A 27,521-nucleotide genomic window follows, 5' to 3' on the forward strand; every position below is an offset into this window, starting at 1 on the left:
AATAGGAAAACGCAACCGCAAAGAGTATGCGTCAGAATTACAGCCTTCGCGCTGTTTCCCGATCGAACGGTGAACTTCACGAATTCTCGTTCAGAGATACCTTTATCGTGTATTTATTTTTAATTAATAATAGTCGATCGAAAGAATCATAACTAACCAATTTATCTGTACTAAACGTTCTTATGTAAAGTTTGTACAGATTTAGTTTCCTTTCGAGAATCAAAGGTGAAGAGCTGGATAATCGTACTTTGCGACACGCGCAGTTCGTGGCAGACCGATTACCTGGAATTCTCTGCCAAGTCGGGAAGAACCGTACGCGCAAAAGGTGCAAACTCGTTTCGTACGTTACGCACGTTCGCGCGGCCACCAATCGCCGCTAGGCAGATAAGCTTCCGGGAACAAGGAGAGGACATCGATGGTTCGCCTATTTACCCTCGCGTTCGTCAATCTATACCGGTTTTTTCCTGTTTTTCCCTCGCCCTGTTGATCGCCAATGTCGGTCTTTATCTACGCGCGCGTCAAGAACTTTTACGGGAAATCAGTGTTTCTCGTTATTACTCGGCATACGAAGAAACAGAATGGCTACACGCGTACCAAGAACTGACAAATCTATATCAGATCCGATAATTCTCTTGCGTTGTACGATTAATTTCTTTTTCATTATTTTTCGTTTTATAACAGTTTACTTTCTCGCAGAATGCTTGAAAATTTATATGCGCGTCTATTGGATTCTACAAACATCTTTAATCATTAAGCGATATCCGCGTGATTATTCACACATTGTTTGCTAATATTTGTAAGCGCTTAACCATGTTTTCGCCTGTTTGACGGCTTCGTAATACCTAGAAACATCTGAGCAAACACCGAATGTTCCCGGTAGAAACGTGACATTCCCGGGTGGGAATGTTCCCGCGCAGCTCCTCCCTCGTAAACATTCTTTCGCGCGCCGATTCCCGGTAGCGTTGGCTTGCGAGCTCTTGCGTTCGACGGCTCGCGTTCTGGACTCTGACCGACGATGTTCTTCCTTCTGTTACGCCCTGATGCCAACGGTTAAGACAATTAAATGGTTAAAGCGTGCTTATTGTCACGCTCTGTACCACGTGACAAGATGATCTCGAGACACGAAGCGTCCGCCTTGGAACACGTGGGCAACGAATGCACGAATATAGCACACGTAAATGAACAAAAACTGATAAACAATGGAATTACATATCGAGATATGTTTGTTTGAGAATTAATCGTCACGAAGTTACTACTAGACTGGATCGATTATCGTAGCTGGAATTGTTCCAGGCTTCCGGGTGTGCTCTCTTAGAAGTGTGTTCCAGTGTTTGGTCAGCATTGCAGCCTCATTGGAGTTCCAAGAATGTATTGTGTTCATTCGGAGGCAGCTATTTGTTTAAGTAATTCGTGGTCGTGACATGGATGAATCAATGGCTCTAGACGAGAATAGGAATTGCAGAGACGCGTAACGAGCGTGGGAGGCAGCGTCACGGGGCACTTATAGATCGGAATGAATTCCGTGCCTAAACATCGCTTAGCTAGAAATATTTTAAACAGTTCGATTCTTCGAAAGGAGTGTTGCGATCGAGACTCGAATTCGAAATAATTATATCACTCGCGGCGATTCTAAAACATTATTTCGCCTTTCACTTCCTCGTCTACTTGTATAACTTTTAAACGCATTTGCTTTTTACTATATTTTTCGAAGGTCGACAAACGAACAGGCCAAATACGATGCATTACGATGCTGTTTAAGATACCAATTTCCGTTACCATTTCTGGAGACGTGTTCTCCTAGAGGTTAAACATTCCCTCATTTGAAGTCTACTTGATTTTTATGGATAGAAAGTACGTATTTGCATCGCGTGTCGGCCGAGGATACGTCGAATTCGTTGTTTTCACTTTCTAATTGCCGATAAAGCTACTACTTAGGTACTCGCGAAACAATCGACGTAGATCGACCGATTTATCGATGATTTCCTCGACTGGACATGCCTTGAGTTGAAAATCTTATCGATTAAAGATACGTCGGAATTCGAACGGCTAATTTTTCACGGTAATGCACTAAACTATGTTCAAATATTGAAGAATTATCATACGTTTCCCTATACGTTGTTAATCGCGTTTTCTCAGATTTCCGCGTCGACGAGAATGTTTCCTTGGAAATAACTCGAGCGAGGTTGTAAAGCACGCTGAGCGACGTTTAGCTGTTCGCAGCAAAAAAACAGCCGCCTTCATCGCGGAAGTTTTATAGCGAACCAGCGTATAAACAGTCAAACCGCGAAATTTTCGTTTTCCTCGCCGATTTTACGACGGCTTTTCATGGTTAGGAGTTTTTTTTTTCGCACGACCCCGAGAGAGCTATGCTCATAACAAATTCTCGCGCGGGTTATCTTTCTTTGTCGCGGCGTTCTTCGCACGATTTATGTGCTTTTTTAAACCAACTTATAACTGTCATCGTGTCGATTTCGTCGCGAATAAAATTTCTTCCTCCGGTGGAATTGCCGCGAAAAAGCGACCTCTGTTCTTGGAAAGTTTGTTCTAGCTAAGGGGTAACTGGGATAACGGTTGTTCAAAAATAAATAATATCCTGTGATATATTACGGAGGATTATTGCGATATTGACATAAGCAATCTTCTCGATATAATTTTCCTCCGAACCGATGATTAGCGTATGTTTACCTTCGTTCTACACGAATTAAATAGATATATCGATGAATAATATGCATGTTATGCCGATTAGTATCTCTGTAGCAGATTCGTCTTGATCGAAGCACAAAGGAGGAATTTGCGAGCAAGCGAGTCAGTGGTATCAGTGCGAAAGATTTCGACACATTTTCGCGGATACGTCACGTTGGCACGTATCGTACATGACAGATAGTTGCCCGAAGCGTATGTGTCATTAGTTCGCGAGAAGAAGCGTGAGAAATCGCTGGTATTTTCTCTAAAACGTACCGCGTTTCTCATCGCTCCTAATATGTACGCATAGACGTAATCAGGGAGGTATCGAAGTTTACTGCTTGAAATCTCTTTTCACTTTCACTCGAGCTTGCACAATACGCGTGCAAAAGATAAGATTTCAAACGGTAGCCTAAAAATATCGATTAGTTCTACTTCAACTATACTTCTTGACCATTTTTACGAAGAATTTTCTTTAAAAATATCAAAGTACTCGAAAACGTGAAAACTGTCAAGGTGCGTTAACGATAGACGATGTTTAATCAGTATCGATGACAGCCGTTCGCGGAACACGGGATAAAGCGTGCGAGATTCCGCGAACCGGTCGTAGGAAAATCAAATATTGGCCGTCGATAATCGGCGTCGATTCTATTCCCGCGCTTCGCGGAAAGTAATTCCGCAGTTATTCGTCCGACTTTTGCCCATCGCCGGAAACCAGGCCGTCGGGGAATCCGGACTTTCGACCGATCGCGTCACACTAGCAACTTGCCCTCGTTGTTGTTGTTGCCATTGTTATTCCCATCGGTCGTGACACTTCAGCCTGTCTGCACATCGACGATAGCGTGCACGCGGCGTGATCGTGACTCCTTCTGCATGCAACGACGCATTGCTTCACTTTTTTATTTCTCCTTATACGTGTTCTCGTTAGATTGCGCTTCGAGGACGCTTCTTTATATTTTTCAATGTTTGGTAAAAAAAAAAGTGGAGTCGATCGAGGAAAAAGACGATACAAAGTTGCGTGAACGCGGTGTCAGTTTCTTTGCCCTAGAGGTAAGAGGAAGTAGTGGGAAGAAGATAGATAAAACTCGAAACCTGTGATGTCTCCATCGGCGAGATATCAGTTTTCCAAACGACGAACAGGTGTAGGTTCACGTGCATCTAGTGTACACATTCTCGACGCACGCGCTCCTAGATTAGGCGTTTTTCCGGCCAGGTATTAGATATCGCGCGATTTACTGCCGAGTAACGCGTATCATGTGCTAACAATGACATGCATTTATATTCGCGCAATTATGGTTTATCTTACGGCGATGGCGCGTGCTCATCCCTATGGCCGTATTGCGCGTCTACGCATCGGCTGCGATAATAAAAGCGTCATGTGTCGCTCCGTTCTGTCGTACCTTTTTTCACTGGCCGACGCTCGTGTTACGACGCCACTGACTTTTATGTAATCGATGCTTGGAAAGCATCGCCACGGCTCATTACGATTCAGCCGAGTTTTTCTCACAAGAGTTTATTAAACGATTCTTAACACGAGGAAAGTTGCTGGAGACGAGATTTCGAAAGAATAATTTTGGGGGCGGTGGAAAACAGACAGCGATGGAGACGCCCACGCCGCCGTTGCGGCATCTCTAATCTTTTTTCACGCGTAGATAAACGCTCTTTGCCCGTGGACCTATTTGAAAAAAAAGCAACGTTCTTTGGCAAATTATCGACCGAAGAGAAACAAACACTCGTAAAATTGTAGCTTATGCGAGGGATATTTTGTAGGGGAACGGCGAAAGTAGGGGTAGGCTTGCTTGTTGTCAGAAGCAATAGCTGGCGAGGAAAAAGCTCGGGTAATGATGCGGTAACGATATCGATCGTAGGATCTCGAACAACAGCGTTCGGAAATCGCCGTTTGAAACGTATCCAGTGCTTCTATTTTTGCATGCAAACAATTCTTATGTAAGTTGTTTGTAAATAAACGATATTTCAAAGTTTATTGGATCATTAGCACAAGGTAAACGCGTAGAAAGGACCGCGCACGAAGGACGCGCACGCGATCTATGGTTAAACTCGTTCTTCTACTATTTACGACGTTACAGCGATGAAGAACTAGTGGTTTCGCTGAGGAAATAATTCGTGACCTTGACACTACCTCCAAGAAAAATATGTTTTCTTTTAGCGGTAAAAAAAAGTTCTCCTTTTTGCCAGCAAGATGGTTGTAAAAACAACTGCGTGCGCATCGCAGAAAAAAAGTTTGGCAAACAAGAAGGCAGTGAAAACGAGGTAAAAAAAAATATGCGTAAACATGCATTTGCTTACTTCCTAAAATACGATGACTTCACTTTTGTACTGCGCGGAATACAAATTTCCCGCACTTGAACGATTTCGCATCAATTTATTTATGTACACCGATAGCTATTAAAGTAAAACTACCCTTAAAGAAATCGATCAAAGTATTTTGCAGAAGCTATATTCGCAAACATGTTGGAAAAATCTTGCAAACATTCCGTTCGTACACAAGCTTTCGAATCGAAGGTCGAGATAGATTCTCGCGCTTCCTCTCGACGGAAGGTCGATGGGCGGCTTGAGCGAGCAAGATATCGCGCGATAAAGAAACGTTGCTCCGACCTATCCTTCCGACCGTCACTCATAATAAACGTGGACGGTGCCACGAGAGGAATGCGAATAAGTGGCGCGATGCGTTCCCATCCTGCGTTATTTGCGACCTCGAGAAGCAATGTACAGCCGTGGGCAGGTGCTCGCGACTTTCGCGAATCGACGCGTGTTAGCTTACCCGTGTCACGAGTTAAAGCGCAGCATCGTTAATAATTAGAATTTTTTGCTCAAACTCCATTCAAATGTCCGTGACTGTCTCACGCTATTTTTACGGAGATTAAGTCCCGGGCGTTTGATCGATCGATTTACAATATGTATTTACGACTTACGTTTATTTTGATTTTTTGTTAAATCAATACGTACCGTCTATAACGGCTCTCGCCTTTCCTCGAACGAAGACGCGTAACAGTAACAACAGCGCGATTAGATTTCATCGTATCGCGTAGAATAAGATAAAGCGAGGAACGGAAATAGTTGTCGCTCGTATGTAATTGCGATTGAATAGCTGTGCATGCGCGGCATGTGTCCTTATAAAGTCTGACCTTCGATGCGGTACAAAAATTACCACATAAAGACGATAAATGTTGGAGGGAGAAAAAATTGAAGTGCCGCTAAGACGAACGTGAGAACGGATGAAAATATGGTAGATGGATCGATTCAATTGGACAGAAGATAAAACGCGAGTGGAACGTGACACGTTCCGGCAATCTGACCGCTTTTGGCGCACGCGACGCGTCGTTTACGCAATTTATCGTAACGTTATAAACGCGGGGTTTAACTCCGTGTTCTTTGGTATCGCGTGCACGACCAACGACGCAGTAAATTCTCCGATCCTTCGTTTTAATCGTTCTTCGAAAACACGGCTGCCCCTGGGAACGGCATACAAACGACTTTCCACCCTCTGGCTTCGTACGCCGCGACGCCGACGCGTTTACTCTCGTGTTCGTCCCCGTGGCCAGATTCGGTATTCGTTGTATTAATTTGCAGGACCGAACGCAACTCTATCGCTACAGTTTCATAAAATCTGGTGTACTCACAGTGCTCGTTAGCCGATAACCTAGAGGCTGGCCTCGCGCGCCCGGAATGTGAATCAGCCGCACGCGCGGCTCCCACGGCCGCTGTTGTTTACAACGGCACGGCGGCGCGTGTGCATGCACCTTTAAGTCGGGATGCGCGGCCAGGTATGCGGCGTTCACACCTGTGCGCGACACAATCGGGCTAAATATAGAGAGTCACTCGGTATACTAGCGACGTTCTCGATGTTCGCCGATACAGACGCCTATTAATAGCGTGCGACAATCGGACGCGCTCGCCATCGAATAAAAGAGGGAACCGCGTGTGTGGTCCGGGCAATTAGCGGTCACTAGCGACAACTTTTCTGGACGATGTTGTGTACCGAATGTATCGCAGAATGCAATATCTGGGTCGTGTTACGTCGTATTTCAGAAAGAGAATTGCACGGTAAAATTGTTCGATATGGATGATCTTTATCGCTAAATATAAATAACTATGATACACGCGTATTATTTCGCATACACAAGTTTACCGTTTGTGCTTTCTTTAGCTGCAGCCAATGAACCTTGCAAGCAAGTCGAACGAAAGCGAGTCAAAGCGGCCGCAGAAGCCGCCTGTTCCCGAACTAGCAGGAAAGTTAACCAATGGTCGCCCCCAGGACGTAAACAATAAACAAAAGTCTCGATGAATCAGCGCTAAGGCACGTTGAATCGAGCCAGCTCTAAAGATGCTCTATTATTAGCCGTGTGAGGCAATTACGGGCACGCCGGTAACGATTAACCAGCCGCTTTTAAATCGGCCAGTTATTCCTGCCGATGTGTCATGGTAAAGCGGCTGTTCCAGTGGAATCGGCGACATTGACGGCGTCATAGCCGTCCGTGTGTCTATTCGCTCGCCAACGCGGCCACGAGGAAATAGGATCGTGGAAATAAGCTTCTATGTTCGTCGATGATTTATAAATAAAATAACGAGATTGTTAAGCGGCGCCAACAGAGAATAAATATGCGCGCGACGTACTGTTCTCCGGGCCCCAACGAACTTTTCCAGCGTATTTTCCCGTTTCCCCGTTTCTTCGAACGAACGTGAATGAAGGTAGACTCGGGACAAGCCTTTGTCGCCAGACGATTCACACACGTTCGCCAAGATGCGCGACCAGCATGCGAATAGCGGCACGTTCGCGATTAGAACACCCGCTACAGCCTACGTTCCCGTTGGTAGGCTGGTGTAAACAGGAAGCTCGCTATCGCCTTCACGCTGAATCTTCCATTGTCTCTGCGACAACGGGCAAAATCGCTCGGCGATTCTCCGTACCCGAAGACTGGCAGTTGGACAAAAGATTTCTTCTTTCGGAACTATATATGTAAGTAATTTTATCTCTTTCGTTTCCGCGAATTCCTTCTTGACAATTAGATTTCTGGATGGACTAGTTTCTCGTCGAACTCTAATCGGTTGCTCAAAGAGCGCATCCATGGCAAGTTTTTGCATATGATCTGTTTTAGCAAGAGAAACCGTCTTCGCATGAGAAACACGAGGCGCCGCCGTCTCGCTGCCTACTTTTTAGAATATTCGAGATTTCTACTCTCACGGACGATTTTCTACCGTCCCGGAACTACGCGGCTCTGATGCATTATGTCCGCGCCACGTTGACGCGTTCCCTGGCGAAAGACTTTTGTTCTTTCCCACTCTATGGATTATTCATGTATACTCGGTGTTTAAAGTGACAATATAATTACATCTCTAACTCGGCCTGTCATGGAAATCCCTGCTGACTTCAACCTTCCTTTTAACACGCGAACATCAAAAACTCCACAAGCTTCTCTTCCGTCTTTCGGGAACTCGGTTTTCCTTCGATTATCGCGCTCAGTCGGTACACAATAACATCGTCACTTTCTAAAAAGCGTGTCGTTCACATTGCCAAGCGTATATCCCGTCGGCGAACGTGTGAACGCGCTCAGAGGCTTAATCACACGCGCGCGGTGTCGTTCGGCCGCGATCCAGAAACGATGTCGAACAAAGAAGATCACGGTGAAGTTTGCGTGGAGAACGTGTTCGATGGTTGCACTCGACCTAGGTCAAGGTGAACGGGCGACCATCGTTCGTAGGGTCGTCGTTGCGAGGGAACAGCGTTCGACAAGCGAACGGCAGACAACGCAGGACTTCCGAGACGCATCGTGAGAAGTATCGAAGAACCGAGGCCGTAGGACCGGCTGGCCACGTGACTTCCCAGGAACGTGGCTTCCGTTCCATACCTCGTTGATTGCGTTGTATAACGCGTGCGGGCCGGAAGACGGATTACGAGCAACGCGGGAAATTGTCTTCATCCTCCGTGATCGCGTTTGTTTTCATTACCATCGACTCAACGTGTTCGAATCCGACGCGCGGTGGAATTCGCATATAAACAAAGCGATTAAATCATTGCTGTTTAAGTCTTTATCGCTCGTAGGATGTGCCAGTTCCCTTTGGTCACATCCTTATCTCTTCTATTTAGAATCTTCCGTTCTAGATATTCCAAATATTTGATCATTCGTTGTTTCGATGATCGCTTGCCTTTACCCAAACGATTCTAATTTCGCGGCCAGCCAAATTCGAATTTCGATATTTGTATCGCACGTGGTATTTAACATTCGTAACTACCGTTAGTAATCAGTTACGCGGAGTATGACATTTGGCGGATCTACTTTCATTCCTGACGCAACACGTACTAAGTTTCACGTCAGGTTCCGCTGGTCAGATATTCTACTGCATTGTATTATATAAATACAGTTGTGCATTTTCTAATTTTTCGATACATAGAAATTTCTACGGAATACCGTGTATTATTCTTACATTTGCCGCAAAACTCGCGAATAATTAACAGCGATCGTAACTGGGTAACAACGAGGAACCATCTGGTCCGAAACTTCAGACGTCGAAGACGCCATCGATCCAGTCCTTTCAACCTGGCCGAGCTTACGCAACGTCGAAAGACAAAACTATCACATCGCGTTCGACGTTACCCGCCAGCTTCACAAGCCAGTCGTGGCACGCACTGATGTTTATTTGTTTTATCCGGTGGTGAATTGCACGCGATCGGTTTTCGGCCGCGTGATTCGAGGAGGACCGAGTGCGCGCCACATAAGGGCAGTAGGTCACTCCCGAAATGATCAGACCGACGCCGTCCGTGTCTGTCGGCCGCGACTACTATTCCTGGCAAATTATTCCGGCCTCTCGCGAATAAATTGGCCCGGACCGACGCCGACCGCGACCATTATCGTATGTGTTCGAGACTGCGTTATTAATTTAACGAACCTGCTGTCGTCTCCGCCATTACGATCCGTTTTATCGACTCGGAGCGTGATAATTCCAACGAATAATAATAAATTTGTCGCCGATAGAGAGTGCGGTATTTTTGTTTCAGTCGTTTCTTCGTTTGATGAGGCATCGAAACTCGAATTATGTATATTTAGATATAATCAAGAGCGGGAAACGTTTTCGTAACGATTCGATCTTTCGTATCTTGGCAAACAAAGAGTCAGAGGAAATGTGCTCGTAAACAGTGACGTTCGCGAAGGAAAGGAATTCACGGCGCAAGAATTACGAGGTTATTTGGACGACGTCTCGCCGGCCGTGGAGGACGATTTTCCGAAACGAATCATCCCTCCACGCGTCCCGAAACTTTGTTCGCCATATATAAGTACGAATTTGGCAATGCGTCGTGTCTATTTTTGCGGATTTATTAGCCGAAATGGGTCGCTCGTGGCTACTTATGGTAGAGAAGCGAATATACCGAGTTCCTATCTCTCCAAAGCTAGTATTGCATGGTGGCGTTGTAATTTAGTTTTGTCTGTTAAATAGAAGAGATCTCCTTCCATCCTTAGACGAAATACTCTTTATGTGCTATATTCAGGTAAAAATCACATATAACAAAGCCTATAAATTTTATTGAGAGAGAATTGGGAAATATTTTCGGCCGAAGCGTTTCTCAACGACGCGCAACTTGGAAAGAAAGACGCGGACGTAATTCGTCGAGGGCGGTAATTACTATTCGACTATTTTCGTTCCGCGTTGGTGTCGCGGTATCGTCTATAATCCACCGGCACTGGTTTGGCAACGACCTCCGTCTATTTATGGATTACTAACATCGAGACCGGACACGACTCGTTCCGGTCTCTCTCGAGTGGGTCGAGCACAGAGCGAAGTCGCTCGTGGCGACCCGTTTCCAACCGGCTACGCTCGCTGATGGATGAATCGAGTCGCTTGAAAATTTGCGAATCCGTCGCGACGCCGCCACAGAGGCGTCCAGGTGCTCCAATTAAATGGAAACGTCTGCACAGCGGCATTAGTGGATGGAAATTAATTGGTCGGCCAAGAGCGGAATCAATCTCGGTTAACTCGCTTGCTTCTGATCGGTAATTTGCGTTTGGAAACGATTGGCTGACTTGTTACAAGGCAACGATCGGCACGCGAGCAAGTAGGTTCAGAATCAAAGTAGCGGTAAACTGTGCGCTCGTCTTTTCTCGAGCAGTAACAAACAAAGCAGGAGGAATCTCGAAGATACTCTCGAATACTACTACTATTATTAATGTCTCTTAAGAAACAAAATTTTAATCGAATTAAGTCGATTACAATTTGAATCCGTTCTTGTTAAGAGTCGAGGGATTTTTGTCGTTAATGAAGATGCAACGTGTTTTCAACGTTGCTCTCTTCGACCAACGGTATCAACGTAAATGTCTTTAGAAGAATCGAATGCCTGGAAGGACTAAAATATTTTCATCGTGGGTGCTGGATTCACGGGTCGTTTATTTAAGGATTCGTGGCAGATGGACCGGACGTGGCTCGTTCGAATCTCGAGTGGGTCGAGTGCAGCGGTCGAGCGTAGCGACCCGAATTGCACTTGGTGCGCTCCGATGGAATGGATCAAATAGGTCACGCTCGAACGTGTTCTCTAATTTTTCCAGTTGGTTTGCAAACCTGTATCCTCGAAAGAGTCAGGCATCTCAGCCGAACAGCGGGGATTCCGAGTAAATTTAATCGTGATAAAATTGTCCATCAACCGCGTGGCCGTGTTTTGCGTTGGAAGGCTTCCGTCGATGCTACAATCCCATCCTAGATTCTGATACCGGGGACGTGTGATTGCGATAGAGGAAAGTGCGGTTATTTGCCCAGAAAGTTTCTCTTTTTGTAACCGGCTCACGTCGATCAGCTGCTTTTGAAAGAGCATCTAAAGACAGATCTGGACGTCGCTTTCCGAAAAACTGAAAAGATGTTGGTCATGGACGTGCGTTTACCGCCGGAGCGACTCGACGTAGCAAATATTGATATTGTACTCGACAAATATTCGTCTAATATTCGACTAATGACATCAAATATCCAATCACTCGATCCGTTAGACGGACCATCGAATTTTCTCTTCGGAGAGTTCGCAGCAATGGAACGTATCCGTGTATATTGGAGAAACGGCGGCGCTCAAGGTAGCCGCGAAACGTCTCAGGGACAAGCGTTCGTCGATATGTGGTGATTTGCCGAAATTGCGGTCTATGAAACGCGACCGAATGGAGAGCTAGAGAGGATAGAGGAGAGGAGAAAGGCACGGTCGTGTTCATTGGTTGGCTCGCGATCGTTGGACACGACCCTCGTGTTCCGGTCTGCGTGGAACGGGTCGAGTGCATTGCAGCGATGGTCGCGAGAGCCGATCCCCGATCTCCGGTCCCCTTGGCTCGATCCGCGAGGCCACGCTTAGGGACAGTGGGTCAAGTAGGTCGGTCCCGCAACGCTCAGACAGCCGACAGGCGCGCGCTCAGGTTACGTAACCCTCGGAGGGAGAAAGTCTCCCCTCCTGCCCCGTGCCGGCGTCCTTCCAGCGTTCCCCCTGCGTTCAAACGTTCCCACCTCCACATCCGTGCGCGCGATCTGCAACTCGACTTGCCACGGACTGTTTACAAACAAATCCTCCCACCTTTCGAAGCGGCAGACCCTGCCTGCCACCCGGCGCGGACGTACATCGTCCGGCGACGACAGCGCCGTCTGGATCCCCCTGAATCGACCTGAGTCGACCTGGTCCGGTCTCCAACGAGAGCTAACCACGTACCGAGCCGTACCGAGAGTGCGGCGGCTGCTGTGTGCGCCGTGAATCCCACCAGACTGCATTGCGCAAAATTGCACCACCACCGACCGAAGAAAGCAGCTTGTGGAGAAATTGCCTTCCACTCGTTACAGTCAACTTCTACCTCTCTCTCCCTTTCTGTCCCTCTTTAGCCCTTCCTTCTTTCCCCAACCGATTCCCCTCTTCGAATCTTCATTTTACCCTGTTCGGTTTTCCTATTTCCTGTGTCCTTCGAATCACGCAGGCTCTCTTCATCTTCCGCGTCGAAGCGCCTTCTTTCGCACGATTTTTCCTCGATTTCTCCTTCTCTTGTTTCGCGATCTACGTCTCGCTACTAGATCCGAGTCGTTCGAGATCATCGCCGTCACGAACGACACCGTTGTAAACTGGAATCGACTGCGGAACTCCATCGCATTGTGGCGAGGCAGAGGGAACGAGTGAAAGGAAGAGGGAGCGAAAGAGAGGAGAATCGGGAAAGGAGACGACGGCGACGGCGACGACGAGCACGGGACCGGCCGTGGAGAGAGAAACGCCGTTTACTTTGCTTTTTACAGTCGCGTTCCAGATTCCCTGGAATCCGGCGCACTCGTAACTGTAGTTAATTGTTGTTTAGATCGAGCGATGGCCGTCGCGCCACCGCTTTGTACGTTACACGGTGTCCTCCACCGGACGCGAACAAAGGAAGACCACGCGATCTGAACGTGCTCGTCTTCCGGTACCCGGTCGACCTCTCGGGAATTCGGTCGCCGTTAGAAACTTCACAATTTTCAAACGCCTCGATCGAAACGACTGCCTCCAGTTACACACCACGTAATCGTTTCCAACGAGGTTATCGCATTTTTCAGGTGTATTGGGTTAGCGGGTTTCCGTGCGACCAGATCGTTTAGCCAGGCGGTTAATCGTTCGATTTTTCAGCGACGAATGCGCGAGGATTCTAACTCTCGAGCTATTGTTTCGTAAAGTCGTAAATTACGAACGAATGCATTCCGAGATATTTAGGGGTAATTTACTTTCGAAGCGGCGATTGCCACGACGAATACTGCCGGGTCGAGATCTTCTCACGAAGTTGCGCCTTGCGAAGCTGTCCGTTTAGATGCCGTTCTCCTATCGCGCGTATTTTTCTCCTCGTCGATTTGTTCGACTGTGAACATCCGCTTCAGCCGATATCTGTCGAAGGTTCGCAGTTCGGCGCGCTAATTTCTCGCTCGAGGAAATACACGACTACGTATGTCCAGCTAGACGAGCACCATCGAACTTCGTCTAGACTAGTTCGCTGTTCCTAACCAACTTCTATGACGATTTCGGAAGGCATCTATCGATCCGTTTCAATTTGCTGCCTTCCCAAATTAATCCTGACTACTTGGTTAGACAGAAATTTGGTCGCCTTTCTCACAAACGTCGTATAATTCATTTTATAACCATAAGGCGAATGGTTAATCAAAGAAGACTTCTTCTACTGATATGAAAAGACACAAAATTGAAATTACGCAAGTAAGACAATAAAATTTAAAATTTAGAAATATCAGATATCTGCATGAATCAGAACTCAAATATCGAGGATCGATCGAACGATGCTGTTCGTCTAAAATCAAGCATCTTCGTGAATGTCGATACTCGTGAAGTAAGAGAAGCGTGTCAGGCATGTTTCTAAACACGCAGGACTCGAAGAGGATGCTCGCGATTATTTCGCGAGACGCATCCGCCTCGTCGAGGATCGACGATCGCCTGGAATCTAGCAGGAAAGTGTACGTGCGGCTAGCGAGCGAGCGAGCGAGCGATTCCGCATCGCGCGGCAGACGCGAATTTCGTACAAAACATAAGCCGTACATAGAAACGCAGATACAGTGGCCTAGACAAGTAGGTCGCGGCGCAGTTCTCGCGGCGCGAGCTCGCGTGCGCGAGACCGCGACGCTCGTGTCCGTGTGCGCAGCTAGGCGAGCAGACGCGGAGCGAAGCGTGTCGGTGCGCGTGTGACCGCGCTCGCACACCGCCGCACGTGGACAGGTATATCTACAATATTACATAAACTGGGTGCTTAGCTCTCTGCACCATACGTTATACCGGTTGTTTCACAAGAAGCATATCCGGCATTTTTGGGGGGTAAGATTTTCGACTCTTTGAAATAAGAGAGGCACGCACTAAGAAAGATACGTTTGACAGGCGTTCAGTGGTTTCTTTCATTTCATGGAGTTGCTTAAGAGGAACGTAACGGAGTTGCGTGATTTTGTGAAATACATATTCTACGTTGCGCTCATTTCATCGATTAATTATATAAAGGAGTCGAGGAGTACTTAGAAAAAATAAACGTAGCAATTAACTACATAGGTAATAGATTCTATAAAAATTATGTATTTAGGAGGATAAGAGATTGAATGTTTCAAGTTAGTAAAACGGTAACCATATATGTACTTTCATTTAGTAACTTATCAGTAACTTAGCTGAGAAACCAATTACGTCATAGAACGAAGTTATCCAGCAATTACGAAGTATTCGTAACTTTACGATATACGATCGTTAAAGGCTTCTTAGTTACTCGAGCAGGGCGATACTCCGTTTCACTGAAACGGCCTGTACAGCCATTAATGGCAATCAAGGAGTTGAAAACACGCTGCAATCGCTTTTCAGACGGTTCCTTTGAACGTTTGCTCCTTTGTTCCGTTCTTTCGGGGATCAGGCATGCTTTGCATACTTCCACGATCCGCCCAAGTGCCATTCCAGGCTCCTTCCTTCTGGAAGGATTTATAGAATCCTTATGGCAGTTGGCAAAACGTCGCTCCAGGACGTCCGACCGTTTCTGCGAATTCCCGAGGAGAATACAAAACGAATCGCGTCACTGATGTTGCGCAGAAAATCGTCAGGTTTCCACACCGGAAATTAGCGCCAGTATCTCGACGCCGCGCTGGGAATTCGTCAAATCGTTTCGTCGTGACGTTCGAACGCGACCCGTTGTTTACACGTGTCAATTGCCTTCTGTGGCTTCCCGTTTGCCCCATTAGCGGAGCAATCAGATTGCAAGTTACGTAGACGTTAGTGCGCAGTAAGGGCGACTGTTCGCCTAGATTCGTTCGTGATCGATGAGCCATTTTAATCGTATTTCATTCGAATTCCTTTAATACTCTGTCTTATCCGTATGATCTTTATCCTCGTTTATTTGTCCAATTTATTTATCTTTAAAATTGTTCCCTTTTAATCGCACGCATAGGCGTGATCGACGTACGTGTCATGCAATATGTCGTAAGAAAGTTCGTTAAGCGATTCGATGGAATGAAACCTTGAATGATTTTCGTCGCGATTCCCAGTTAATTTTCCGCAATTTCGTGTAACTCGCGCGTTGCGTAATCTCCGGATAAGTCAAACGTTTTTCCGCGAACCTCCTCCCTCTCGCTCTCTTCTCCGCGTGCGTCCCGGCGAATTTTGCGCTCTTGTTCGCAACTCTGACGCCAGTTCGAATAAATTATGCGCATTTTCCGCGGTTACGAGCATCTAGAAATTGAAAATGAGAGCTTATGACGTTCGTGTTCCTCGCGTGACAATTCTAAGAATAGATTCTATGTGCGCATTGAATATTTTTTAAATGCAAACTCGGAGTCTTCTAGGACTTAAGAGATAATCAAACTTTACACGTGTAATGCTTAAGTATGTAAGATGACTGATAAAAAAAAACCCATGAATTAATCAAACGAAACGAAACAAAGGAAAAAATTCAACTCAACAGCGTGGGAACAGACTGTTCAAATGATCTGTTATCACGCGGCACGCGAAGTATTGCGGTTCATGTTCGAGTCTCGCGTTCGATTTTCCTCGAACCGTTCCCGTTAAAGCGGTGAGAAAAATTTATGGATCCGTCGTTGCGGACAGCGTTCTTGCGCGGTCAGAGAATAAATTAACGAAGAGCGTCTTGGCATGGTTCGGCTCCTTTTGATATGCAGCCACGCTGAAATCTCGTGGCGCCAACGGCGATGATCAATTAAATTTAATTAACATCAACGAGCTCGGATTTCGCGACGACAAAGGACCACGGAAATTTCGATGTACCGCCGGGATTAATTGGCCGTTCGCTTGTGCAACAAGTTCCAATTCCTCTCACCGTGTGGAATTCAAACGCTCCAACGGGATTATCGGTAAAATGTTCGAAACGGGGATATCGTTGTTCGCGGAGAACGATCAAAGACGCGTAACGGGGACCGAAAGTTTGCACCGTGATCGCGTATAATCGGCTAGTCGATCTCGTTTAATTTCCCTCCCACGCACGCGAGGCAAAGAAACGCGCGCCAAAAATTCCCGTCGACTTTCTCTTGCCCAGCCGAGCGTGCACGTTCACAATGGAACGCTCGGTCGTTCTTAACCCTCGGAATATTAAAATGATTGCTCGCGGAGCGTTGAATCCGAGGATCGAGCCGAGCGAAATTCGCGGTGTCCGTTAGCTCGATCTCATCGGCTTTCTTGTCACTTCGAACGCAACGAAAATTTTGACAAGATCCGTTTCAAGAATACAACGTATCATGGTACCAAACGTACGAAACAAAATCGCGCAATGTTTCACTGTTTACCAGCTACGTCGAGTCCCGGAGGCCTAGAAAAACACTTCCACTCTCTCGACTTTCTATTAATTCTTACAACACTCGGAGGCAGCCTATTACCATCACCACCTTCTGAGGACGTTATTCGTACTTGAAACCGACACCGAACCGTCGCAACTTCTCCCGACTGGCCGGTAAACGGTGGATCTGTTGTGGAGGGAAAGACAATCTCGCGATGGCCGGTGGTGAAAGGGGTTGGGCGCGGAGGAGAGCGGGGCGCCGCGCAGCCAACACAAAGCCAGAGAACGCAAGAAGGAACGGCGGCGAATCGTGGCTGCATGTCGAAAGTTTACGGTGAATTATTGCGTCGCAGTATCTAGACGGGGCCTGGTTCGCTGACTATCTGGCCTACTTGCATGTTTTTACCCGGTGATTCGGAGCAACCGCGTCGTCGCGTCTACCTGGAGGTCGCCTGGTGGCTTCGCGACGCGTCGCATCGTGCCAACGACTCCGCGTACCTACGCGTAAATAATCGTTGATTAGAAACCGAGGTGGAACACGGAGAAACGGTTACATGGATCGAAAACACGCGTAACGCCATTGCGAGGCAAGTATTTTCTTGGCTTCGGCTCGACGATGCCCGATGTATGCTGTCGATAGCTAAAAATAGACACGAGAAAGCCGTTTCTCTTATCGACGCGCGCCTTTATCTACGGTTTATCGGATAGGATAGGCTCGATGTTCGAAGCGGAGGCCCTTCGTGCCTCTCGACACGGGGTTGACCGTGTAGGATGTCGGAATGCGGACACGCGGTATCGGATTGCCGGCGATTGAGGGCGATCGGTTACGTGGGTGGAAGCGATTTAGCGAAATTCTGAGGTTGTTTGCGGATTCGATGCGGAGGCTGGATGATGTTATACCAGGAACGGTAAACTGTCGGGGAATGGGACCGATGATGATGTAATAACTGACATCGATCGATCGTCATATATCGAAATCGAAAGGCTAAGACGTTCGTCGAGACAAGGTTAAAATCGATCGTGTTTCGTAAGTATTTATCTAGGTACAGCAGAGTCTCGTTTAATCGGTCCTCGAGGCCGAACCTCTGACTGATTAGTTAAAAAATGTATATCAATTACTGTTTACCGGCTGTTAATGAGACGCATCTATGATTTAAGATTCTAATTGGAATTATATATAAAATATAACGATCCATCATTGTTATATACAAAATATAATACATTCATGCCTGTAATAAATAGGATCGCGATACTTCTGGTGGCGTTGTCGATTTCCAGTCTACGAAACGAACTCGCGAAACTGATATTTCGATCGAGCCCAAGGAACACCATAAAATGGCAAGTACTCGATAGAGAAATATCAGCAAGGCCGATGTACACGCCTCGAGCCAGGCGAAAATAAACGAGGTCCACGTTATCGTTGGATGGAAGTAGAACGACGAGGGGTCGCGGGTCGCGTACCGATAGATCATTCGATGGACGTTCACCGTTTTTCCACCTGAATGCGAAATCAATGTGCATAGAGTGGCCGCACCGTTTAAGGAACGCCTGAAAAACGGAACGCGGTGACATAACATGGCGTAAGCGTAGCCCCGTGAATGTCGTTGTCGCAGCGACCTATTGATTCGACGATCGCGGATCAATTACGCCATCGTGACTCTTGTCGGGAATGACCAGATGAACATCGCTACACGCTGTCACAATTTTCTTATCGAATCGTTTGCTTGGTTTGTTCGACTTATTAAAAAAACGAATCAATAATGTTTTTTGAATAAAGGCAAAAAATAAAGTTAAAGGTTTTGTTGTAACGCGAACGATTGATAAAATATCAAGGGAATCAACCCTTGTCGCATCAGCTTGTCGCGTTACCACGATGAAAATACTGCGCGTGAGCCAGAATGTCTCATTTAAGATTGGGATGCGCCACGAGCGAGTACGGTTACGCGACATTGTGTAATATTAGTCAAAATGCTATCGTTCCAACGGTGATTGCCAGCCATTGCGTCGAACGAGTGGGTCCGTTGATATATACGAGGCGAAAGCCCATCGGTGCTCTCGATATCACCTTTTTAACCGAGCATTAATACCGGTAATAGCTGGTTGTCTCGTTGCATCCGGAAATCTTATCTGCGGATCCGTGCAGCGGTTATTACGAGCAGCCGGCAATCAACAGCAATAACCAGCCAATGTTCTTACGAACTACGATTATATTTATCTAGCCGTTCGACCGCTGGCTTGTCTGTCGATACGAGACGAGAGATCAAAATCGTTAGTTAATTGTCGTGACGCAAGAGGTTTCGACGAGGTACCGCGTTCAAGGACCACCGTAGTCGATGAAAATGTTTATTCCGTCTTACACAGACAGGAGCCGATATCTTACTTCGGTAAATCGATTTTCGTGATGTAACCACGTGTATACATATGCAAAACAGTCGTCTGCGATCATATGTTTCTCGAGACAGAAAAGAACGATCGATTAGACTCGCAAATCAGTGGGATACGGATTCTGGCATTTGATACCGACAATTTCCGCAAGGAATGCGTGATTTCTGGTCACGCAACTTTATAATCGTTCGGCACATCCTGGTACAACTACACCGATTTTCGTCGGCTAACGAGTTATCGATATCGGCTGTGACGCCGTTTGCCGCGCATGGATTATCACGCGTGCAGCCTCGCGATTCTCGATTATACAATCACTACGCAGCTCGTTGTAGTCACGAGTCATTGTTGTCGAAACTCAGCGAAGTCGGGGCATTGCGCGTGAATGTCAACAGACAAGGCAAGTCTCGTTGCACACCGAGAAAAAGCGGACGCCTGGCGTGGTTGAAGTTCAGGCGGCCATCAATCCGGTTATAGTCTAGTTCTGACCGATACGTAGCAAATGGAACGGCTACGACGTTCAGAGAGCGGATACGCGGCCCGATTCTTCGGTTCACGAGGTTGGTTCATGAACTGCGAACCGAAGTTGGCGGAGAAAATAGGAATCGGTGATGGAGCGAACTCTGGCGTGACGAAGGCTATCGAGGCTATCGGAGTCCTTCTTTTGTCATTTTTCCATATGCTTCGAACACTTTGCGACCATTCTCTTTACAACTGTATTTAATGAGAAGAAAATGTAAGAGATATCGCTTTTAATTATAAGATCAAGTCTTATAATACACAAGATCAGGTCTTATGTTATACTTACTGTTCATACGTTAGATACTAAACGGTAAATCTCCTAAGATTTTATCGTCTTTCGATTTATTTGTATCTTTGTCCATCCTAAGACGTCATTTTCTTTTCTTCCGCCGTTATACCAGATAATTAAATAATAATAGTAATAAAACATTAATATATTCCATGCTTCGGGTAATGTTCCATAGGTCGAGGATATGAGACTACTTTTGTTCAGATATATTTTCCAGCTCCACCTGTCAATAAGTAGGAGCAAGCAAGTCGCTCATCAGACTCGTGGTTCGAAAGTCGAAGCCGCCGCCAGTATAAACAGCTTGGTACAGATCCCGCGGCGGAATGTTACGCAAGATCGTGTAACGGCGAACGATATCGTCGGTGTTATCAGCGGGGTTCTCAAAGCGAGCACGATAGTCAGCCTGTCGTGTCTGTCACCGTGAATAGTCACGGCACACCTATCGGCGGTGGACGTGAAATATGGGCGAAAGTATTTTCTTCCAGGTGGGATCGCGTAATATCACTGGCGCAACGTTGCGCCCCGTTGTTCCTCGGGAACGAGAGCGGAAGATAATTGGAGTACCGGCCGTCGGAGCTCAGTGATTCTGCGATTGTTTCGCCGGTCGTAAACATTTACGTAACGCTACACTCTCGTGAGTATATCGTTTAAGAATGAATTTTGGTTAAAGATGTCTTGAAGAAATAATGACACAGATATAGAAAGTCGCAGATACAGTACATCACAAAAGTATCCGTACACTTACGGAAACCTTTCATGTATGTATTATGCTTCTGGTCTTTATCTATCTGGTTATGCTTCGAGTAAAAAATTAATTCGGTGGTTTCAAAATTCCAAGCAACGATGGACTACCTCTCTCTAAGATTCTCCTATCACATACAACGTGTCTCGTAAGAAACCACAAGTCAATCACGATCAACTTAGACATTTATGTGGAGCAGATCGGTGAATCCCAAACGAGGCATCGGAGCCTCGATTCCGCTCAGCAGAATCAAACGGCTTATTACGAAGGCTCGATAGCAGCTTGTTGGAATCGAGTTGAGCCGTCAGGAATTTCGTCGATGATCGCGTGTATCCGGCGAAATGCGTCGCCTGGTATCTGCGCTGGAAATCAGAACGGCAGCTGACGTTGTTGCGCGGAGAGTCCGGTACCGGTAAGCCCGACGTGTCAGCCGCGGAGAATTACTCGCAGGGGATAAATGCGAATAGAGTGGCTCTCGCTCGAAACATTGTGAAACGCGTTACGCTACGATTGCGAGCATTAACGCTGGCCGGCTTAAGCCCCGTTGGCAATGAATTCCCAGCTGTTGATTGCCGCTTATGTCACGGTGAAAGCTAAACGGGTCAAAAAGCGTAATTAACGTAAACGTAACGCTGTTTACGGGAGGAGATAGATCGGCATCGTTCCGTGCGAAATTTTGCCGTTTTAACGCGATTCCTAAGAACAAACGAGCCGACCGCGCACGCTCCGTTCCGTTTCTCTCAGTTCTCCATTGTCTTATCCTGTTTCGACCAAGCGAATAGGAAATTGCTTCGTTCTCATGCGAGACATCGTGTGTACGTACATACACTTTCAAATTTGACGAAAATAATCGTCGTAGTCGAGTCTCGTAGCAGTACAAATAAAATCGTTAAATATTCGATACTATACACGTTCGTATATTTATACAGAGGTGTCCAGAAATATTCGAATATTTTCGCGAACCTGTAACGCATCACTGAACGTAAATACACTTAAATACAACGACGCTGTATTTTGAAATAGCAACTTTAGACGTCTATCGGTTCTGTACAAAAGAATCTGTTGAATCTTATCTAGAAAGGAAACGCGGCCAATTGAATTTCTCGGTTTAACCAGGATGGCAAGGCCGTGCTCGTGGTCGATGACCGATAACCCGAGTCGGTCTCCGATAGAAGATCACGGCGACAGGTGAATACAAGAAGAGACGACGCGCCGCCTGTGCGTCGAACAATGCTCGATTCCTCTCCGCAGACTGTATGCGAATTACTATGCCAGCGCATAAATATACAACAAGGTAACGGAAGCGAGCAGGAGGCTTGAACGTCGCCTTAAGTATTCCCTGTTTAATTGCTACGCGTTACACCGTCGTGCGCCGTGACGCGCGATTTCGACTTTCGTTTAATTGGCGTCCATTCCGCCGTGTTTTCCTCTAATCTCATCGCAGCGATGCGGACATGGAATCACGGTTTTACGAGCACAACGCTAAATTCGCAGTTGTGCATCCGGTTCTTACGACGCGCTATGAAAACGCTCCGGTGAAGAGAGTTCAGTTCGAAGAACGCCTTCGATCTGATATTGCTGATTTGCTGTAGAAAAATTATTTCTCGTCTCCATTTTATCTTACATGTAACTTCCATTGTCGCGCGTCGCGACATCGTATTTCTGTATTTCAATGACGGAATTTTCGCAACCGCGTGCTCTAGAACGAAAGCAACGTGGTTGAAAAATTAGAAAAAACTTGAGAACTTAGCGAAGCGTAAATTTTTCCAGATAGCAAAAAATCGACCTTCGCGACGATTATACGTAGACGTTCACCGATATTGGATGTTACGTAAAGCGAATTACCATCGATCGCAGGGAGTCGGCAGAGCAAACGAAATGCCAGAGACCGGAAATGCCAGCATGCTATCATGTAACGTATTCTTCGAGAGTCTGGACGACGTTCTAATCGTTGTGAGTATCCTCGCCGCAATTGAATAGAGACGCGACCCGGTGGTAATTCCACTAATAATAAAGCGTTGACGCGTTCGTTGCTTGACGTTGTTAGTGTATTATGGCGCTAAGACTTCTCGGAAGAAAGGCGCTCGTATCTGATTGGCGGCGATGTAAATAACACGTGGTGACGCACAAGAAATTCCATAGGAGTCGCTATTTATAGAAGAGTGATATTGCAGATATCCTGGACACAGGTACGACTCGAGTCCAGGTGGCACAGTCGAAGGTCGAAATAGAAATCTCTTTGACTTCTCTGTGAAGTTATCTTCATTTCATCGCTTTGCATCTTAAAATGTTCTCTACATTCTTTTCTAAAATCCTATTGTTATACCACAAGAATCTTCACAGTAGCTGGAATTGAAATGTCTGATGATCATAAAAAGTGGAAGAACCCTCTTAACGTTGCGATAAACTTAGGTCGGCTTTCTCTTTAGTTAGATCCCTAGAAAATGCCAAGTATATTGAAAAAAAGCATTCCATTCGAGTTAGTCTTGGTCATAGGTTGTAATAACGACGATAATCTCTTGCATGCTGTTCCGTGTTTACGCGAACAATAACAATGTTACTGGCAAATCCTAATTACATAACTGTGTCACGTAACTGTTTTGCCTTGCTTGCCGGCCAGTGAATACTTTCGACGAGACGTCGAAGGCTTTCTTTCTACGCTGCAACGTCATGTGGAAAGAGGAACGCTGACTGTTCGACGACCGCTGACCGCTAGGAAACGAATACGATTCGAACAATAAAATCGATAAGACCGGAAACGGTCGAACGTCATAGTCGAGACGCGACATTTCGTCGATGCTCGGTCGCTTTCGTATTTCGAAGTTGTCGGTCAGGTTGATTGTTAGAGCACACTGAGTGTCCCCTATACTATGTATAATGACGATATTATTAAATGATTATGTAAAATTTGAATTTTCCGCCGGCGCCAACTCGGTGCATTAGGTAAGCGCCATAATTATAGACAAACCTCGACAAGAATGCGTCGTTTGCTACGAGCACATGGTTATTACGATAAATTGCATTCGAGGAAACGCCAACAGAGTCCTAGAAATCGTGTCGAGCTGTATTTCATTGTCGATCGTCGAGAAATTCTTCGTCAGACGATCGAAGAAGCTTATCTATCAAATTCTGAATTCCAAAGTTATTAGCGACGTTTCGAAGTTTGACAATAGCATACTGCGCGACTCAATTAGAAGGGAGAATTTCAAAACAATGCACGAGTTTCGAAACGTTATACGAACGATAATAATTACCTTCGGAGTGACAGTGAGGAATGACAATTTCAAGGTGATCTTTGTCTTAACACGAGAAGCTTTATATCCTCTGTTCCATGGAATGACGCTTGTCTGTAAGTTTAACGACCTATAACGCAAGGTCATTCAAGGTCACAAACATCGAATTCGAAAGAACCGTAAAAAAGACGATAAAACGTCTTCAGGGTCATTCCTCTCTCTTTACAAAGTAAAAAGCACACCATTCTCTTGAATGAACGGAATTTAACCTTGAGATCTGTTAGATACAAATGAAAAACAGTTGTTCAAAGTTAGACGTCGGTCGCATCGATCGATCCGAAAGAAGAATCGTCCTACGTGTGTATTTTTTCGCCGTTCATCAGTCGCATGCAGGAAGGAGGAGCTATATATAGGAGCATAACGTCACGCGGGAAACCGAAAAAAGGTCGTCGACTCTTTTAACGGCAGCCGGTGTTCATTCATATTTATAGCGATGAATGAAAACTCCGTGCCGAGTAGTTTTGATCGATTCGGAGGCGCGTCGATTCGCATTCGTTGTTCCAACGATGTAGAAAATTCATCGTTACCCTTTTCGACAAATTGTTCAGAACTAGAAAAAAGAAGATTTTGAAATTCATGCAAACGCGTGTCGAAAATATATTCGTCATTATGAATCAAACAGAGTAAACGTAGAGAGATACAAGTTTCCAGAGTTCGGTTAATTACGAGCTGGCTTCGAGTTTCCGGAACTCGTGTCCCAAACGATACAATTACGCGGACGCTGTTTTCTTTCTCTTTTTTTTTTTTGTCCATCACACGTATGTTTCTCTACAGCATTCGTCAGCGTGAAGACAATTTACACTCGCATCACGAATAGGACGGTTGTAAAATCGGGAGATTGAACTTCACTCACCGTACGATCAGGCTTCCAGGAAGACTATCCCGAAACACGAACTATCATTTAGTTCTATTTGACTCAGCAACGACGCTCTTTCCACAGATGGGTGTTTCCAATTGGCATTTTTCCGGCTGGTCCGTCGATTACCACGACGTTTTTTCGCGTACGCCGCAACGACGAAATAAGATTACCGGTGAACGACGATCAACGCGGTCCGATACGTGACCGGCCAACGATGGTGCAACGTGTTTTCGATTTTGCCTGTCCTGTCACCGGCTAATGTCTATGCCGTACGTGCTGCGAGCTTCGTTAAAGCGATGCCAGACTTCTCGCCCCCGTGGAAACCTCGTTAACAGAGCAAATAAGTAATCGCCGTGGCTCTAGCACGACTCGATTCGCTCCAGGTATTTCTCGTACATGCTACTGATCAGTATTCCGTTCGAGGAAAACACTTTCTTCTTGTTCGAGGAATTTTTTTTCGTTCTTACTTCCGTTTTCTTCGTCCGGTATTTGTAGCTTACATGGGAATTTGTTTTGGAAATTCAGAGGAAATATACGTGGTAGAAATTCGTGTTTATTCTACTTTGCACTGGGTAGAAATTATATTTCACGATAATGATTTTAATTTCGGTCGAATAAATAGCCGCCCGTCGATCGATACGAATGAAAACTCGATATCGTAGGAACGTCGCGATAATAATGGAAAAGTGGTCGACGTTTGACGGGGTTGGCACGAAAATAAGAAATAATCCTGGTGAAAAGCGTCCGGGGATCGACGATATCGTTATCTAACCCTTCCAGTTCACAAATTTGTGGAAAAGCAGTGGCGTATGGCTCACTTCCTGAAGATAATGCACGCACCGCGAGTGAAATAAGGTCGATTATTTACACGCGACACCGTATGGGAACCGTATGCGCGTCGATTCTAGTAACGCACGTCGCATTTCAAGTCGTCTTTGTCAAACCTCGTGGCTGGTGCGTGGTAACACTAGCTTATCTGATCGTTTTCCTCGCATGAGAAACTCTGAAATGTTTAAGCCTTATTTGTAACGCGATATTTTCTGTCACATCAAATTTTTTATTACACGCGCAAGAATTACTTCATCGTGTTTAAATGCGTAAAAGATTACATGCAACTAATCCTATCCTTTTAATCTGTAATAAAAATAAATATTTATGTAACTATCTGTTACTTTCTTATTTGGATTTCCTTCTTCTTCTTCTTTAGATCTTTGTCTAGATTTCCCTTTAAAATTTATTCTCATTTAAAAAACTTTTCCCTCGATACCTTTATCGTTCAATGCAAATCTCTCGGTTTCATCAAGAAACCGCAGCTATCGTTAGTTTCATTTGTACGAATGACGTATTCAAGAAAATATTTTAGTTTAAGAAGTTTAACCCTCGTTGAGACCATCCTGAACAAAACGTGGCAAAAACCAGGAAAATAGAAGAAGATCGGATAAAACACAGGTCTCGCGAACTTTGAGAAACACGGTCGCGTAGTTCGCTTCCTGAACATAATGTACATACGACGGGTGAAACGGGGTCAATTGTTTGCGCATAACGCCTAATAGAAACGAGTACACACGGTGGACTGAATGACACGCGCTGCGTGTCAAGGTTCTTTCGCGTCATTTATTGCACGCCACGCGCTGCGAGTTTAATTAAACCTCGTCTTAATGATATGTAATATGTACATATAATCAAGCGTACGTGGAGCGAATTGCCTCATGCTTCGCCGATTTATTACATGCGCCCAACTAATAAATTTGCTCGATTAGATAATTTCAAATCGTACACGAGGCACGAGCATTTTTCTTCTTCTTCATAGCGTTACCTTGCGCTTCTCTTTGCTTCTCTTTGCTTCTCTCCGTTCCCCTTTTCAACGAATTCGTAGTTTAATGCTCATACATTAATCTTGAGATTTTCTCGGGAATTACATGCGCTGTTAATGATAGAATTATTCTTAGATCTATCCTGTTAAAGGTTTAATACTACAATTATCAGAGTTGGTAAAACAACTGCAGCAAATATTCGTTTTTCTGCATTTCTTACGAGTTTGCTTGTTTATTTTTTTTTTTTTTTTTTGGATAGATTCAATTTTACTTTGTTCGCTAGAAGTTTCTACAAGCATTTCGGTAGTTTGTTAACGACACGTTGCTCGGTCGGTTCGGATAGGTGCAATTATCGAGTAAGCAGCGCGGTTTCGTTATATCCTTCTGTTTGTAAATGAAACGTCACCGCTGCTTAAATTCCCATCGTGCCGCAGGGTTAATATTAACAGCGACGCTAATGCACACGTATCCATTAGCAGCGTCGTGGAAGGCGCACGTAAATGAATCCTTGCTCTACCGCGGCATTACGTGCTCTAAGCTATTATTTTATCGTTCAGGAAACATTATCTAATTTGCTCGTTAATTTGTATAGATCGGGCTATCCTATCTGATCGAATGAACGGGTATGATTTTTTCGAAATGGATCGATTAATACGTTACGACGACGAAGAAAATCGGACAACGCGCTCGAGAGAAAC

At 45.6% G+C, this 27,521-nt stretch overlaps 1 protein-coding gene and 1 long non-coding RNA gene across 6 annotated transcripts in view; one reads left to right on the forward strand and one right to left on the reverse strand.

The window, feature by feature from the left end:
* LOC100644761 (3-phosphoinositide-dependent protein kinase 1) overlaps positions 1-27,521 on the reverse strand; it is a 404,120-nt gene that overhangs the window by 94,424 nt on the left and 282,175 nt on the right. The window lies entirely within an intron of this gene.
* On the forward strand, positions 5,907-8,041 carry LOC110119430. The gene is made up of 3 exons (XR_002307899.2): positions 5,907-6,747; positions 6,851-7,660; positions 7,800-8,041. It is a non-coding gene; the product is annotated as an uncharacterized LOC110119430 (long non-coding RNA).

This window comes from Bombus terrestris, chromosome 7 (assembly GCF_910591885.1).
Source record: "Bombus terrestris chromosome 7, iyBomTerr1.2, whole genome shotgun sequence".
NCBI classification, from domain to species: domain Eukaryota; kingdom Metazoa; phylum Arthropoda; class Insecta; order Hymenoptera; family Apidae; genus Bombus; species Bombus terrestris.